The sequence below is a fragment of the Pipistrellus kuhlii genome, unplaced genomic scaffold (assembly GCF_014108245.1).
Source record: "Pipistrellus kuhlii isolate mPipKuh1 unplaced genomic scaffold, mPipKuh1.p scaffold_m20_p_3, whole genome shotgun sequence".
Taxonomy (NCBI): domain Eukaryota; kingdom Metazoa; phylum Chordata; class Mammalia; order Chiroptera; family Vespertilionidae; genus Pipistrellus; species Pipistrellus kuhlii.
The window spans coordinates 94,910,283-94,928,084 of NW_023425529.1; the positions used below are offsets into that span (position 1 = coordinate 94,910,283).

The following is a 17,802-nucleotide window of genomic DNA, read 5'->3' on the forward strand; positions in this document are numbered from 1 at the left end:
TAGTGCACTCAGTTGTGCCAGGTGCAGGCTCTGTCTGTCGTAGAGCATACTCAGTCTATGCCAGGGTTCTGGGCACTTACCAGGCAATCTGTCTGGGTGAGAGTGTAGCATGCAACCATCTGTGGTTCTGTGTTGGGATCAGGGATGGAACACAGAGTGGGATACCTGTGGCTTGCACTCACATTATGGTTACCTGAAGCATGGAATCCTAGGATGAAGGGTTTGGGCTCTGGTTAGGAGGCACAGCTCAGGATGTCGATCTGTTGTGCTCTCAGTGTAGGCATCTGGGACCCACATCATGGTACGACTCTGCTCACTGCCAGAGCACCATGGTGGTTTCACACAGGTTATGGCTGGCAAGCAGCTCCATAAACAGGTCCGGGCATACTGTCCAAGGTCATTCTGGATGTTGGTTTGGCAGCATTCCTGGCCTCTGTTGCTCTCTTCTACAAGATGGCATGTGTTCTGCACCAAAGCTGAACCTGCCTGGGGCTGTCCATGTCATTAGCAAAGGCTCTCCATCTAAACAAGCCCAATCTGTCAGACCCTGGAACTCCTGAGATATATATCTATCCACAGCTCACACACACACACACACACACACACACACACACCTATCACTTTTTTTTCTCTGTCACTCTCTCCCACCTTAGCATCCTGTCAGCTGCCATCATAAGTACATCTGGGTGGCTGGGTTTTGTTTGGCCTTTCAATTAAAATTTCTTTCTGAGAGTCTGATAAAAACAACAAACCTTCAACATATAAATGAAAGCTGAATTTGTTAGGCTCCAAAGATAAAGGGACACATCCTCTTTCCAGCCCTATTCTCAATTGTTCTTTGTGGATGTGTCAAATTATTCCTCACAATGTGCAGGAGCCCCATAGAGAAGTCCCAACTCAATTGTAATTAACTGACTAGTTCATCCAGGGTCCCCATAAGGCTTGGTCTGCCAGGGCCCAGATCCCTTTAAGTTGTTTTAGACATCTGGGAGGGAAATTGAGGCACATAAAAGGGTTGAATGTGACTCAAGGAGTGAGAGTATTATGGAGCTCAACACATAAGCATTTTGACCCACTTCATAACATCCCTAGAAAATTTGCTCAGAATGCAGATATCCAAAAATAAAATTAAATAAATAAATAAATAAATAAATAAATAAATAAATAAAATTAACATAGGAAATTGTGCCTCCAAGGCAAGAAACTTCCAAAATCTCATCCTCATTTAATACTACTGATAGGATGCCTTTACTTGCAAATGCTTTACAGAAATGGGAATACTTAACTAGAAAATATCAACTTAAAAAATGCTATTGTCTTTGGGTACCTAAATTAATATTTTGCATACAAAAATTAGAAAAATGCTGGCTCTAAAATTAAACTGAATGAATATATGGGAAGCATATCTTGATTTGAAAATTCTAAGAAGAAGCATAGAAAAAATTATTTTAAATTTTTAACAAGAAATTTTAGAGTCTATCTGAGAACTATTTTGAAGCTAATAAATGCCTATACCCCATTTTCCCTTTTCCATAGGTCTCTATTATATCCTTTGATTTTTTTAACCTTTAATAGTTTGTTGGGAGCCATCAGAGTTGAGACAAGCAACTTCGTTTTAAGGAAATAGAATTAAGTTCCTTCTAGCAGAAGTTATGTGGTGCCCTGAGGGTTTGGCCAGAAGCTAAAGATTAACCTGCTGCTTGGCATCTCTGCAACTTCCCCTTCCTGATCCTCCCCCATAGCTAGCCCAGCCTTGGAATGTTACACCTTGGAATGTTACACCGCCCTGGCAGTTAGCCAATCCTGTGTTGCCAGATACCTTACCACCTTGTCACTCAGTGCCTAAACCAATTATACACTGCCAAAGACCCCTCTGCATAGGCAACCCTGCCCCCCTTTGTTCTTGCTGCATATATACTGCCATTTCAAAAAATAAAGTTCGAGGCTTGATCAGAACCTTGTCTTGCCTCCGTTCTTTCGCGTTCCTAGTTTGTTTCATTCTCTTAGGTGGTTCCTGCATACCCCCATTGTTGCCCCGCGGGTTGGGGCAAATTGGCGCCCAACGAGGGGCCCCTGGGCACCCCCGACGAGAGCCCTGGCCAGGCACCCCCCCAGAGTCGCTGCGAGGACCCACGAGTGAAGACTCAGCACTAGATCGCCACGGTCCCACCGTGAGACAGATCGGAGTAAAGGTAGGTAGACAATTTTTTCAAACAAGATTTCAGAACATTTCACCCCTTTTTGCTGGATTGTTATTATTGGCTCTCTCGGTCGGTTCCTTCCTGCCCACTAATAAGCACTCACTTGCCGATTTGGGGAAGAGTGAAAGGTACCCATCTCCGGCTGTGAAAACTCCGAATCACTTGAGTTAGTACCGTCTCCCGGTTTTCTTGGCGAGAATCCTCTCCAATTAGATCTACTCTTAAAACCTTGAGCTTGCTTTGAACAAAGGTCGTTCCCCTCACAGACTCAACCACGGGGAGACCTGCGCACCTGAGGAGGGCAAACGGGGTCTTCTGGTCTGTGAGGATCCGTCTAGGCGGATTATACCTACCGACTGTTTCACGCAAGCAAGGGAGTAAAGGGTAGAGTCGAAAAGAGAGTAATTCCGCCTGAATTCCTGGGTTGATGAGAAAATTCAGGCTGACCTGGCACAGGGTTAATACGTCCCGGAGGCTTACGTGGAGAAGTAACCTCTTTGAGAGCCATCCAATCAACCGATAATGGGGAATTCTTTAAGTTGTCATGAAATGTTCCTTGACCGTGTCAAGATTTCCCTCAGAACTCGAGGAATAAGGGTAAAGAAAAAAGAATCTTAGAAAAAGGGCTCAGGGAGTGCCTTCAGGCACGAGGAATTAAGGCTAGAAAAAAAGAATCTTAGAAACAAAAGTGCTCTTTAGAGTGAATGTTGAAGTCTATGTGATCACAATATAATGTTTTTTGTTGAAATTAGAATCTTAGTATATGTATGGAATTTAAAATCTATAATAAGTGGAACTCCACTGCTGAAACTGCCTCTGATGTGGATAAATTCGAAGACAGCTGGAGAAGGCAGGGCCATCTGCTCTCCCACATTAAGATTACTTGCAATAAGACTACTTAATGCCTTGTTTAAAAATTATAAGAAAACTCACAGGGAAATGCAAATCTTGACCAAATTGGGTATTAATTATTATTTCAGAAAGCCAAAAAGAAAAAAATTGAGATCTGTCTATCTTTTAAGTATGAAAAGAAATTCAGCCAGATCTGTTGCTGATGCTTCCCCTGAAGTAAGCAGGATATGGGGGAAGGGAGAGACATGAGGCGATCCAATATAGAAGCCTGCTCTCCTAGAATATTAAATTAAAAATTTCCTTTCTGGCCATAAAAAAGTTTTAAAAATTTAGAAATGCGTATGGGATATCTGTACACGTGTAAAGAGAAAGCTAGTATAAGACTAAATGCGCACACGTCCGATTTTGGATATTAGATAAGTCTTGAACTAGCCTTAACTCTTTACAAGAGCTACAGAAATGAAAAACCCAGAACTGATTCTTTTTCCTGAGAAAAACAGCGAAAAAATCTTCTTGAAAGAAATTCAAGCTAATTCCAGCAACAAGATTTGCATTTCCATAATAAAGAATAGTTTTCAAAATGCTAGTGAACCTTATTAAAAAGTTAACTTTTAAGGCCTTCAAGAAAATAAATAAATTTGTCTCTGTCATAGAATTTATCCAAAGTAAATACTTTAAAGATCTAAGTAGTTCAGATAACTGGCTACATCCTTTGTTGAGGAAGGAAAGGGTAAAGGCCCTTCCCCTAGCAGACAGTTAATATAGTGTCCTGCCAGTAGCCATCTTAAAGAATGTGATAATTTACAGTCGAATAAACAAAACCTAGTTTCCCAGAACCACTGGCAAATAAAAAATAAAGTTCAAATTTGCCTCATAACAAACCTAGAGGACAGAATTGATGTCTTGTATTTTTCTTAGAAATATAAAGTGTTAGTTGGTCCGAAGGTTGTGGGTTATTGTTAAGCTGATTAACATAAAGTGTTATTAATCTAAGAACTACTAAATATATTTGACTTGCCAGCTTTAAAAATTTAAAGTTCAAATTAAATTAGGAGAAATTATAGAGTTGTAGTGATTAAATACTTAAAGCATAAAAACTTATTTTTAAGAAAATAAAATGTATTTCCTCTAATAATTAGGAATTCAAAATAAGTTGCTTATTATTGATCTAATTAAAAAAAGGATTAATTCTGTGATCTCCACCAAAAATTTTTCTATACAAAAGCTAGTCTAAATCTAATTGATATCTTAAGATAATAATAGATAATAATAACAGGTATTAAAATATTTAAATCATGTAGATATTTATTTGATGGTTTTTTCCATGTTAAAATTTCAAGGTATTAACAGAGATGATTCTTGGAAAGCTCCAAGGACCCAGAGTAATACAAGAAATTTATTCTCTCTTCTTATAGGAAAACTTTTAAAACAGATCTAAAATACTTAAAATTGCATGGAAAGCCTTATCAAATAAAAATTAATAGGTATATATTAAATATTAGAAAAGTTTTCGCCTATAAGAAAGGCAAAAACAATATATTTCTTAAATATAGCCAAATTTTTCAACAGCAATAGAATTTCAAGAAAGACAAAAACCATGCTTTTGGATCAGGCCAATAAAGTATCAAACCTATAAGTTTTACTGAATAAGTTTCTTTGCCATTATTTTTTTAAGTTAAAAATACCTACTTAAGTTACTTTATAAATTAACTTTTACAATATAATCAATGTCATATAAATTAAGTTACATAAGAAGCCAATGTTTTATAAATAATTGAATCCTAACTATATATGACCGCCTACATTTTAATTAAGCTAAAGGCAAGGCAACATTTGTGGCTTATGAATTCAGAAATAAATTTGCTTTATTTTTAAAGTAAAGATACCTTGCCATGATAACAGTCAGCACCTGTGCATTGCTACAGGTTGCCCAAGACCAAGGGCAAGGAAGGTCGGTGTACACACCCTTCTACATAGAAGTCAAAATACTTAATATTTTATATTCTACCAGAAACCCTAGCTTAGGGGCTTGATTTATATCTAACACAGAGAATAGTATTAACAACCACATTAAAAGAAATTTTTATCTCAGGTATTAACCATTTTTACAGATAGATCCAGTTCTAGAAAGGCTAGATATACTACAGCAGAGGAGCAAAGGTCCTTCAAACCTCTTATATTTCAATAAAAATACAAGCTCTTATTTATGCCTTAACAGATTTTACTACAAAGCCCATCAATCTATAGTAATAGTACTTATATAGTAAGTATAGCAAAAATTATTAAAACAGCTACTATAAGGCACATTAATTCAAAGGAACTTTTCATTTAATTTTCAGTCTATAAAATGTTATTTGAGAATGGCAATTTCCATATTTTATTAGAAACAATGTCCTCAGAATATTATCCAACTTCCTATACCAACCTTAGGAACAAATCCCCGAGGACTTAAACCTAATCAAATCTGGTAAAATAGATGTCACTCAGTGGTAGAAAGAGCCATTCGTACTCTTAAGATCATTTTAAAAACAAAAAAGGGGGAGACAGATATTATGTGTCACCTCAAGAGAAGCTCAGTCATACTTTTTATACCTTAAAAATTTTTAAATTGTGATGCAGAAGATCGTACAGCAGGCGAAAGGCATCAGGCCTCCTGTACCGAGTCAGCTAGGTTGAAGGAAGCATAAACCAGAAAAGAGTTTTATCAGATTCAGTAATAATGAAAGGTTAGAAGTGGCTGTACATTCTTATACTAAGTTATCTAATCAATTAATCAATGATGTCCAAGCCCTCTCTAGTACCATTAATGATCTCCAAGACCAAATTGACTCCTTAGCTGAAGTTGTTCTACAAAATAGGAGAAGGTTAGACTTACTCAGAGCAGAGCAGGGAGGGATATGCTTAGCCTTTCAGGAACGTTGCTGTTTCTATGCCAATAAGTCTGGAATGGTCCAAGACAAAAATCAAGAAACTACAGGAAGACCTGATAAAGCGGTGGAAAGAACTGTTTGAGAACCCTCTCTGGAGCGGACTAAACGGACTTCTCCCCTACCTTCTCCCCATCCTGGGCCCCCTCATAGGCTTCTTATTAGTTTTATCCTTTGGCCCCTGGGCTTTTCGGAGGTTAACAGATTTTGTAAAACAACAGATTGACAGCATCTTGGCCAAACCCATCCAGGTACATTACCACTGTTTAGCCGTAGCTGACAGTGAGCAAGATTATGAACTTTACCATCGTTCCCTCCCTGCGGGGACAGCATGATGACCAGAGGAATGCTTACCTACTCCTCACTGGGAGAAAGGTATGGGTACAAAAAATTTTCCGACCCCCTCTTCCCAAGGGAAGGTCATGGGAAAATTTCGACCCCCTCTGGATTTCCCTGTGAGTATACCTGGTTTGCATAGAGGTTGGTATCAATACAAATTTAATCGGCTCTGCCTCTCCTCCCCAAAAGATACCAAGAGCCGCTACTAACACTGGTGGGCCTGGGAAACCCACTGGAGGAACCAGGTCACTACTCCCCCAATCGGTTAAGGCCCACCCTCAATAAGATAAAGAGGGAGGAGATGTTGGGAGCCATCAGAGTTGAGACAAGCAACTCCATCTTAAGAAGATAGAATTAAGTTCCTTCTAGCAGAAGTTATGTGGTGCCCTGAGGGTTTGGCCAGAAGCTAAAGATTAACCTGCCGCTTAGCATCTCTGCAACTTCCCCTTCCTGATCCTCCCCCATAGCTAGCCCAGCCTTGGAATGTTACACCTTGGAATGTTACACCGCCCTGGCAGTTAGCCAATCCTGTGTTGCCAGATACCTTACCACCTTGTCACTCAGTGCCTAAACCAATTATACACTGCCAAAGACCCCTCTGCATAGGCAACCCTGCCCCTCTTTGTTCCTGCTGCATATATACTGCCATTTCAAAAAATAAAGTTCGAGGCTTGATCAGAACCTTGTCTTGCCTCCGTTCTTTCGCGTTCCTAGTTTGTTTCATTCTCTTAGGTGGTTCCTGCATACCCTCGTTGTTGCCCCGCTAGTCGGGGCAATAGTTTATTTGTAAACCAATAAATGTAACTATACTAAACCAAAATCTTATGAGACAGTCAAGACTACATTAGTGTCCAGACAGTGTTGCCCAGTAGTTGAGCATCATATGAACAAGGAGTTCATGGATCATGCCCAGGTTTCAGGTTCAATCCCCAATGGGGGACATGCAGGAGGCAGCTAATGGATGATTCTATCTCATCATTGTTGTTTTTCTATCTCTCTCTCCCGCTCTCTGAAATCAATAAAAACATTTTTTAAAAATATTTTTTAGAGAGGGAGACAAAATAGAGGCAGAATAGACAGACGTGTCCTGAGCCTTGTCCTTGAGCAGATAGAACAAGCAACTAAATACAATAACATCCAACCCAGTTGGTGAAGTACACACAGCTGGTGAGACAATCCACAGATGGGAAGGGCAGAGGACACCTGGAGAATGGTTTAAAAAAAAAAAAGGATCTGGGTTAGAGAGAACTGTGAGACCTTGAGGGAAACCACACGGCACTGAGATTGCATCCATTGGGACAGGCACAATGTCTGACTGTGGAAAGGAAGTCCACAGGACTGCTGGTGGAAGGGGATTCTAGATATAGGTCCACAGTCATGACAGCCTGAGCTTAGAGGGGGCGTTCAGGACTGCTGCATAGGCCATGCGGTGCTAGAAGGGGAGGAGCTCTCAGAGGCACAGCTCTTTCCCCTTTTGACCTCAAGTCTGGTGCCAAGTCATAACTGACACATGGGACCTAGGTAGCCATTTTCCCCTCCGTGTCGTCTCCAGGCAACCAATATAGCCACATCCAGACTACACCCTGAGTGGCACAAAGGATAAAATTGAAAATCTGAATAGTCCCCGAGAGTCCACAGGGACTGGCCTCAAGAGAGGCCTTCAGTCCCAGAAACTGGAAACTTAGAAAATGCAGACAGTACAGAAGAGTGGGACCTTAAACCAGCCAAAGGAAGGACACTTCACTTTTTCATTTTCATTTTTATTATTTTAATTTAATTTTATTATTATTCTGTTATCTCATTTTTTATTTTTTATTTTCTTTCCTTTTTGTTATTTTATTTCCTATTTCTTTTTGCATTATTTTTCCATCATTTGAATTTATTTTACTTTATTTTTATCCTTTTTAATCAATTTTTAAATTATTATTATTATTATTATGGCAGCATAGTATTCCATTGTGTAGATGTATCATAGTTTTTTGATCCAATCATCTGCTGACGGGCACCTAGCTGTTAGGGTAGGGAGATCTGGGGGAGATAATAGATCAACCGAAGGACTTGTATACATGCATATAAGTACAACCAGTGGACACAAAACTCTGGGGAGGGGGGGTATGTATGGGAGGGGAGACAATGTTAAAATATGTACACAGATAATAATTGAATAAAAATGGGGGGAAATAAAAATAAAATAAAATTATGCATAAAAAATAAATTATTATTATTATTATTATTATTATTATTATTATTATTTTCTTCTCTTTCTCTTCCTTCTTACCCACTCATCCTTATCCCCTTTATACTTCCTCTATACTGAACTGAGGTCCTGCCCATATTCATCCAATTCTTAACCTTATTTTCTGTATATAAGATTCTGCACCCACCCTCTTTACTGAATTTGGTGTTTGTATGTTTTGGTTTATCTGTTTGTTCTCTGATGTTCTCTCTCTCTCTCTCTCTCTCTCTCTCTCTCTATATATATATATATATATATATATATATATAGAGAGAGAGAGAGAGAGAGAGATATAGATATAGATATAGATATAGATATAGATATAGATATAGATATAGATATAGATATACAATATATATAGATATATATAGATAGATATATAGATATATAGATATATAGATATATAGATATATCCATATCCCTTTTACTTCCTTTTTCTTCTTTTCCTTTTCTCTCATACCATTTTTTTTTCTCTCTTCAATATCATTTGTGCTCTCTTTTCTCTCCCCTAATTCTCTTTTCTCTGTTGGTCACTTATATTGGGGTTATCAGTTTAGTGAGTACATTTGTATTTTGTTCCCTTGGTATTGCCTCTTGTTGAGGTGAATTTTATTCTGTTTGGCCAATGTGCTAGAGAGTGAGCCACATAACCAGACACCTGGAAAGGAGTCTTCACCCATGAATGAATCAATAACACCCCAGACCCAATTACAGAGGCAGAAAGAAGGCAGCAATGCGGGAGAGAGTAGGGGAACAAATTAGGAGTGTGTGGTTGTGTGTGTGTGTGTGTGTGTGTGTGTGTGTGTGTGTGTTACAGTTATAACCTGCAGGACTTTCAGGGGCAGGCTAACTGGATTCACCTAATTAAGCAGTCTATGCTACCATTGCAAACAGTCCCAGAGCAGCCAGCTCTTCCTCAGAGGCCTCACACCTTTCAAGGGGAGAGCTTCTGTGACTGGGAGAAGAGCCCAGCCTCTTCTCCACCCAGGATGCTCTCAGATAACACCCGGGATTTTACAGCAACCCCCACCAGGGACCTGCTGCCTAGACTGCAGTCGCATGGTCACTCAAACTTTAGCCACCTCTGAGTTCTTAAGCACGCTCCCTTCTGACTGGCCCAACACTTTAGACCAGGGCACTGTGACCACATGAAAGGAGCCATGTGAGCAGCCTGCTCCAGTATGAGGAGCAGCAGCCCCACAAACAGAATGCCCCAGGTGAGGAGCAGCAACCTCGCGTGGCCTGCCCCCAGCCAAGGAATATCAGCTATGTCAGTGGCCCGCCCCCATCTGAAGAGCAGAAGCTGTGCAAGCAGCTTTCCCCTGTCTGACAAGTAACAGCCATGCAAGCAGTATGCCCTCATCTGAGGAGCAGCAGCCCCATGAGCTACCCACCCCTGTCCAAGGAACAGCAGCCATGTGAGCATCTTTTCTCTATCCAAGGAGCAACAGCTGCTTGAGCAACTTTCCCCAGCCTGCCCCTGTCTGAGGAGCAGCAACCACATGCAGCCTGCACCCATCCAACAAGCAGCAGCCACATGAGCAGCATGCCCCTGTCCAAGGAGCAATAGCTGTGTGAGCAGCCCTCCCACATCCAAGGAATAGCATCCCTGCAAGCAGCCTTCCCCTATTCAAGGAGTAGCAACTGTATGAGTGCCCCCCCCCGCCCCCGACATGTCTAATGAGCAACAGCTTTGCAAACAGCCCACTCCTATCCAAGGAGCAGCATCCCTATGAGCAACCTGCTCCTGTCCAAGAAGCCGTAATCTCATGAGCCAGCCCATCCCCATTTGAGGAGTGGCAGCCCCCGCAAACAGTCTGCCACCATGCGAGAAGCAGCAGCTCACAAGTAGCCCACCCCCATCCCAGGAGCAGCAGCCATGCATGCAACCTGCCCCCATCCACGGTGCAGCAGCCCCATGAGCACCTGCCCCATCCAAAAAAAGCAGCCTCTCAAGCAGCCCACCCTCATCTAAGGAGCAGCAGCTGTGCAAGAAGCCCACACCCGTACAAAGAGCAGCAGTCCTGTGAGCAACCTGCCCTGTCTGAGGAACAGCAGCCTCACAAGCAGCCCACCTCTATCCAAGGAGCAGAAGCTGTGAAAGCAGCCAACCCCTGTACATGGAACAGAAGATGCATGAAGTCTTCCCCCATCCAAGGAGCAGCAGCCCCATGAGCTGCCCGCCCCTGTCTGAGGAGCAGCAGTCTCATGAGCAGTCTGCCACCATCAGAGGAGCAGCAGCCCCATAAGCAGCCCATCCTGTCTGAGTGACAGCAGCTGCATGAACACTCCACCCCATACAAGGAACAGAAATCCTGAGAGCAACCTGGCCCTGTCCAAGAAGCAGCAGCCTCACTAGCAGCATAGCTCAGTCCTAGGAGCAGCAGCTGCATAAAGACAGCCCTCATCCAAGGAGAGGCAGATGTGTTCAGCCTGCCCCCATATGAGGAGGAGCAGAAGCCCCATGACCTGCCCACCCCAGTCCTAGGAGCAACAGCTGTGCATGCAGCTTGCCCTCATACAAGGAGCAGCAGATGCGTGAGCATCCCACCCCCATCTGAAGAGCAGCAGATGCACACAGCCCACCCACAGACAAGGAGCAGCAGCCTCGTGAGTAAACTGACCCTGTTCGAAGAAGAGCAGCTGCATGGCAGCATGCACCAAACAGCAGAGGAGCCACCATTGCTGTGAACAGCTCCCACTAGAGGAGCCACAACCAAATGAGGAGTAGCTTCTTCCACACCCATCTGAGAAGCAGTGAACACCTGAGGAGCCACTGCCACCCAAGGAGCAGCTCCTACACAACTCGATACCTAAATCCTTCCATGAGAGAAAAAATAGGTAGACAAAGAAACCCCTAAAGAAAAGAAAAGGAGGAATCGCCCAGAAAAGCAGTTAAAAGAAATGGAGGCATGTAATATGTCAGAAAAATAATTCAGAATAAGGATCATATAGCTCATAAACCGGATGGATGACAAAATCAACAACTTATGTGAGAATCAAGAATAAATAGAATGATATAGATGCAATGAAAAACACCATGAAAAGTCTCAACACTAGACTAAGAGAAGCAGAGGACCGAATTAATGAATTAGAAGACAGGGAAGCAAAACACACTTAAACTGAACTGCAATTGGAGAAAAAACATTAAAAAGAGGAGAGCCTAAGTGAGCTCGGGACAACATGAAATGAAGCAACATGTGAATAATGAGAGGGCTAGAACAACAGGAAGAGAAACAAGTGTCAGAAAACCTATGTGAAGAAATAATATCAGAAACCTTCCCTGATCTGGGGAACAAAAAAGTCACACAGCACAGAGAGTGCCAAACCAGATGAACCTGAAAAGACACACACCAAGACATGTCATAATTACATGGCAAATGTTCAGGACAAAGAGAGAATCTTAAAGGCTGTAAGAGAGACACAGAAAGTTACATACAGAGGATCTCCCATTAGATTACCAAGTGATTTTTCTCAATAGAAACAAATCAGGCCAGAAAAGAATGGAAGAAAATTTACAAAGTGATGGGAAGCAAGAGACTGAATCCAAGAATAGTCTATCCAGGAAAGCTATAAATCAAAATTGAAGGGGAAATAAGGAGCTTTACACACACACACACACACACACACACACACACACACACACACACAAAAGGCTAAGGGAGTTTATCACTGCCAAGACAGCAATGCAAGAAATGCAAAAAAGGAACTGCTGTAAAAAGAAAAAAATATAATGGGGAGAAGGAACACAGGCACAAAAAATAAAAATGGCTACAAACAATAATAACATTAAATGTAAATGGACTAAATGCTCCAATCAAAAGACATTGAATGACTCAATTGATTAAAAAAATATATATATGACCCATATATATGCTATCTACAATAGAATAAGGACTCACCCAGATTGAAGTGAAGGGATGTAAAAATAACTTTCTGGCAAATGGAAATGAAGAAAAAGATGCAGTAGCAATACCTATGTCTGAAAAAAATAGACCTTATCTATAATAAGAGATAAGGAAGGCCACTTAATAATACTAAAAGGATCGATACAACAAGATGATATAACCCTGATAAACGTATATGCATCCAATGCAGGAGCAACCAAAATCATAAAAACAAAAACAAAAAAACTTCTGGAAGATATTAAGGGAGAGAATGATAACAATACAATAATAATAGTATGGGGACTTTAATACCCCACAGACATCACTGGATAAATCATTTAGACAAAAAAAAATCAGCAAAGAAACATCAGTCCTAAATGACACAGATCAGATGGACTTAATTGACATTTTCAGAACATTTCACCCCAAATCCACAAAATATACATTCTTATCAAGTGTACATGGGACATTTTCAAAGATAGACAACATATTAGGATACAGGCAGCTTCTCCAAATTCCTGAAGATTGAAATCATATTAAGCATCTTCCCAGACCATAACAGCATATTATTAGAAATAAACAACAATAAAAGCAATCCAAAAATTCAAACACTTAGAAGCTGAATAGCATGCTATTAAGCAATGACTAGGTTACCAAATAAATCAAAGAAGAAATTAATAGCATCCTAGAAATGAATGACAATGAAAACACAACAATCCAAAATCTTTGGGACAAAATGAAAGCAGTTCTAAGTGGGAAATTTATAGCTCTACAGGGTTAACTCAAAAAAAAAAAAAAAAAAAAAAAAAAAAAAAAAAAAACACCCAATAAAAAAATAGTTGTAAATCATCTAACTAACACCAATAGAAATAGAGCAACAAGAAAATCTCAAAATGAGCAGAAGAAAGAAGATGATAAAGATCAGAGCAGAAATAAATGACATAGACACACACACACACACACACACACACACACACACACACAATACAAGAGATCAATGAAACCAAGAGCTGGCTCTTTGAAATGGTAAGTAAGATTGATGAACTTCTAGCCAGGCCCACCAAGAAGCAAAGAGAGAGTACCCAAATAAACAAAACCAGAAATGAAAGAGGAGAAATAACATCAGACCCCACAGAAATACACAGGGTTATAAAATATACTATCAACAACTCTATTCCAACAAACTACACAACCTGGAGGAAATGGACATATTCTTAGAAAAATACAACCTTCCAAAACTCAATCAGGAAGAATCTAAACATATCAATAGGCCTTAACTATGGAAGAAATTGTAGCAATCATTAAAATAGCTTTAAACAAGCAAAAGCCCAGGCCAGGAGGCTTCACATGGGAGTTATACCAAAAATTCTAGAAAGAACTAAAATCTATCCTTCTCAGACTATTCCAAAAAATTCAAGTGGAAGGAACAATTCCAAGCTCCTTCTATGAAGCCAGATTTAACCTAATATAAAAAAAACATTAAAGACAACACAATGAAAGAGAATTATAGGCCAATATCCCTCATAAACATAGATGCCAAAATTCTCAACAAAATTCAGGCAAACTGGACCCAGCAATACATCAGAAAGATCATACACCATGACCAACTAGGATTTATCTCAATGATGTAAGGATAGTACAATATCCACAAATCAATAAGTGGGATACATCACATAAACAACTTGAGAGATAAAAATCACATAGTCATATCAATTGATGCCAAAAAAGCATTTGACAAAATCCAACACCTTTTCTTGGAGAAAAAAAAACCCTCAGCAAAATGAGAATAAAGGGATCATAACTAAGATAATACAAGCCTTATATGACAAACCTACAGTCATCATCATACTCAATGGGCAAAAACTAAAACGATTTCACCTAAGAACAGGAAGGAGACAGTGATGCTCACTTTCACCAATCTTGTTTGACATAGTACTGGAAGTGCTAGCCATAGCAATTATACAAGGAGAAAAATAAAAAGTATCAAAATTGGAAAAGATGTAAAAGTCATTATTCACAGATGACATATACTTTACAAGGAAAACTCATCAAAAATAATTAGACTTAATAAATTAATAAATTCAGCAATGTAGCAGGATACAAAATTAATGACAAGAAATCTATGGCATTTCTATACACCAATTGTGAACTTACAGAAATAGAGACCAAAAAAACAATCCCATTTACAATCGCTCCAAAAATTTAAGATACCTAGGAATAAACTTAACTAAGAAGGTAAAAGACCTGTACTTAGAAAACTATAGGACACTGAAAAAATAGATAGAAGAAGACATAAACAGATGGAAGAACATATTGTGTTCAAGGATTAAAAGAATCAACATCACTAAAATGTCCATACTACTCAAAGCAATCAATAGATTCAATGCACTCCCCATTAAAATACCGAAGGCATATTTCACAGATTTAGAACAAATTCTCCAAAATTTTATCTGGAATAAAAAGAGACCCCAAGTAGATGTAGCAATTCTGAGAAAGAAGTACAAAGTTGGAGGGATTTCAATACCAGATATCAAGCTATATTACAAAGCCATGATTCTCAAACCTGCCAGGTACTGGCACACGAACAGACATAGATCAATCTAATTGAATAGAATACCCAGAAATCGGCCCAAACCACTATGCTCAATTAATATTTGACAAAGGAAGCAAGAATATACAATGGAGTCAAGACAGTCTCCTCAATAAATGGTGTTGGGAAAATTAGGCAGATACAGGCAAAAAAATGAAACTACATCCCCAACTTTCACCATACATAAAAATAAACTCAAAATGGATAAAGACCTTAAACCATAAGAGGGGAAACCATAAAAATACTAGAGGAATCCACATACAGCAAAATCTTAGACATATGCTGAAGCAATTGCATCACAGATACAGCTCCTAGGACAATGGAAACTAAAGAGAAAATAAACAAATGGGACTACATAAAAATAAAAAGCTGTTGCACAGCAAAAGAAATAATCACCAAACAACAAGAAAGCCCACAGCATGGGAGAACATATTTGACATTGTTATCACTGATAAGGTTTTAATCTCCAACATTTACAAGGAACTCATACAACTTAACAAAAGTAAATAAAGAACCCAATGGAAAAATGGGCAATGGACCTAAAAGAATACTTTTTAAAAGAAGACATAAGAAAGGCCAAGAGACATATGAAAACATGCTCATAGTCACTACTCATCCAATATATCCAAATCAAAACAACAAGGAGGTACCATCTCACACCTGTGCTGATGGACACTTACTCTGTTCCAAATCTTAGGTATGGCAAATTATGCTGCTATAAGCATAAGGTATTATATCAGGGGATCAGGCCTTAACCGGTAGGTGGACATGCCTCTCACAATTCTGGACCACTGGCTATCATCAACAAATGAACAAATGACAAGTGCTGGTGAGGATGCAGAAAAAAAGGAACTCTCGTGCACTGCTGGTACGAATACAGACTGGGATAGCCATTGTAGAGAACAGCATGGAGTTTCCTCAAAAAAAAGAAAACAAAAGTGGAACTTTCATTTCATCCAGTGATCCCACTTCTAGGAATTTATCCCAAGAAACTGGAAACACCAATCAGAAAGGATATAATACCTTATGCTTATAGCAGCATAATTTGCCATACCTAAGATTTGGAACAGAGTAAGTGTCCATCAGCACATGAGTGGATTAAAAACTGTGTTATATCTACACAATGAAATACTACCGTGTTTCCCCGAAAATAAGACATCTTCCAAAATTAAGACCTACTTACAGGTTTCCTTCTGAGTGAAATATAAGGCATCCTCCGAAAATAAGGCCCCCCGTAGGCTAAACATGGGAGATTTGGTCCACTGATTCTGAAAGAAATGGAGTCACAAGAAATTCACCAGGAAATTCAGGAATTGGATTGTTAGGATGATGTTCCAGAAGATGATGACATGATTGTCATTGAATAAATGAGTATATTCTTGATACTGTAGGATTCACAGTTTGTCTGATTTGTGTTGACAACTACCGTACTACCGTACTGTATACAGGAAATAAATTTCCTTTATTTTCATTTAACAATAAATGTGTACCGTATTCTTCTTCATGGAAAAATAAGACATTCCCTGAAAATAAGACCTAGCGCATCTTTGGGAGCAAAAATTAATATAAGACACTGTTTATTTTTGGGGAAACAGGGTAGATGCAGTAAAAAAGAAGGAATTCTTACCATTTGCAGCAGCATGGAGGGAACTGGAGGGCATTATGCTAAGTGAAATAAGCCAGTCAGAGAAAGATAAATACCACATGATCTCACTCATTTATAGAATATTAGAGGCCCTGTGCACAAACATCATGCATGAGGCGTGGGTTCCCCTCAACCCAGCCTGCACCCTCTCTAATCCAGGACCCTTTGGGGGATCAGGGGATCAGGCCTTAACCGGCAGGTGGACATGCCTCTCACAATTCTGGACCACTGGCTCCTGACTGCTCACCTGCCTGCCTGCTTAGTTGCCCCTAACTGTCCCATTCTGTTGGCCTGATATCCCCTCAGTGCCTCTGTTGCCAACCTGATCACCCCCAACTGCCCCACTGTGCCAGTCTGGTCACCCCCAATTGCCTCCCGGCTGGCCTGGTCATCTCTTACTGTCCCCATGCCTGGTCGCCCACAACTGTTCCCCCCTGCCAGCCTGGTCTCCCCACAAAGCCTACTTGTTCAATTGCTTGGTTGTCCCTCACTAACACTCCTGCTGGCCTGGTCACCCCACACAGCCTGCTTGTTCAGTTGTTTGGTTATCCCTCACTAACCCCCCTGCTGGCCTGATAGCAGGCAGCCATCTTGTGAGGGCATGAGGGTTAATTTGCATATTACCTCTATTATATAGGATAATGAACAATGTAAACTGATGAACAAAAACAAATCCAGAGACAGAGCATCATTAATCAGACTGTCAAACCTTAGAGGGAAGGTAGAGAAAGGTGGGATGAGGGGGAGAGATCAACCAAAGGACATGTATACATGCATATAAGCCTAACCAATGGACACAGACACCAGGGGGTGAGAGTATGAGTGGAGCATTTGAGGGGCAATAGGGCAATAATTTACTGACATGGTGAATATAATTACCAATTTCTTTTTTATCTGGAAAGAGTATTTTAACAGGTTTTGAAAAAAGTAGAGAAAAGATCAAAAGTTTTAAAATTAAAATTTAAATATGAAATCTTCCACACAAACTTTTCTCCTTATATTAAAGGTACTAAATAAATTATACTTAAATGTCTTTTTTAAAGTATTAGGGATAGAGGACAGCTTTTATTACCAAGTGGTATTCCATCCAGTAGTAGGGAGTTAAAATTAAAAAAGAAAAGTGGA

The 17,802-nt window shown here is 39.9% G+C and overlaps 1 long non-coding RNA gene across 1 annotated transcript; it reads left to right on the plus strand.

Annotated features, from left to right (window-relative positions):
- Positions 1-489: 489 nt before the first annotated feature.
- On the plus strand, positions 490-5,960 carry LOC118730459. Its single transcript, XR_004991475.2, has 3 exons — positions 490-500; positions 920-929; positions 5,852-5,960. It is a non-coding gene; the product is annotated as an uncharacterized LOC118730459 (long non-coding RNA).
- Positions 5,961-17,802: the final 11,842 nt, after the last annotated feature.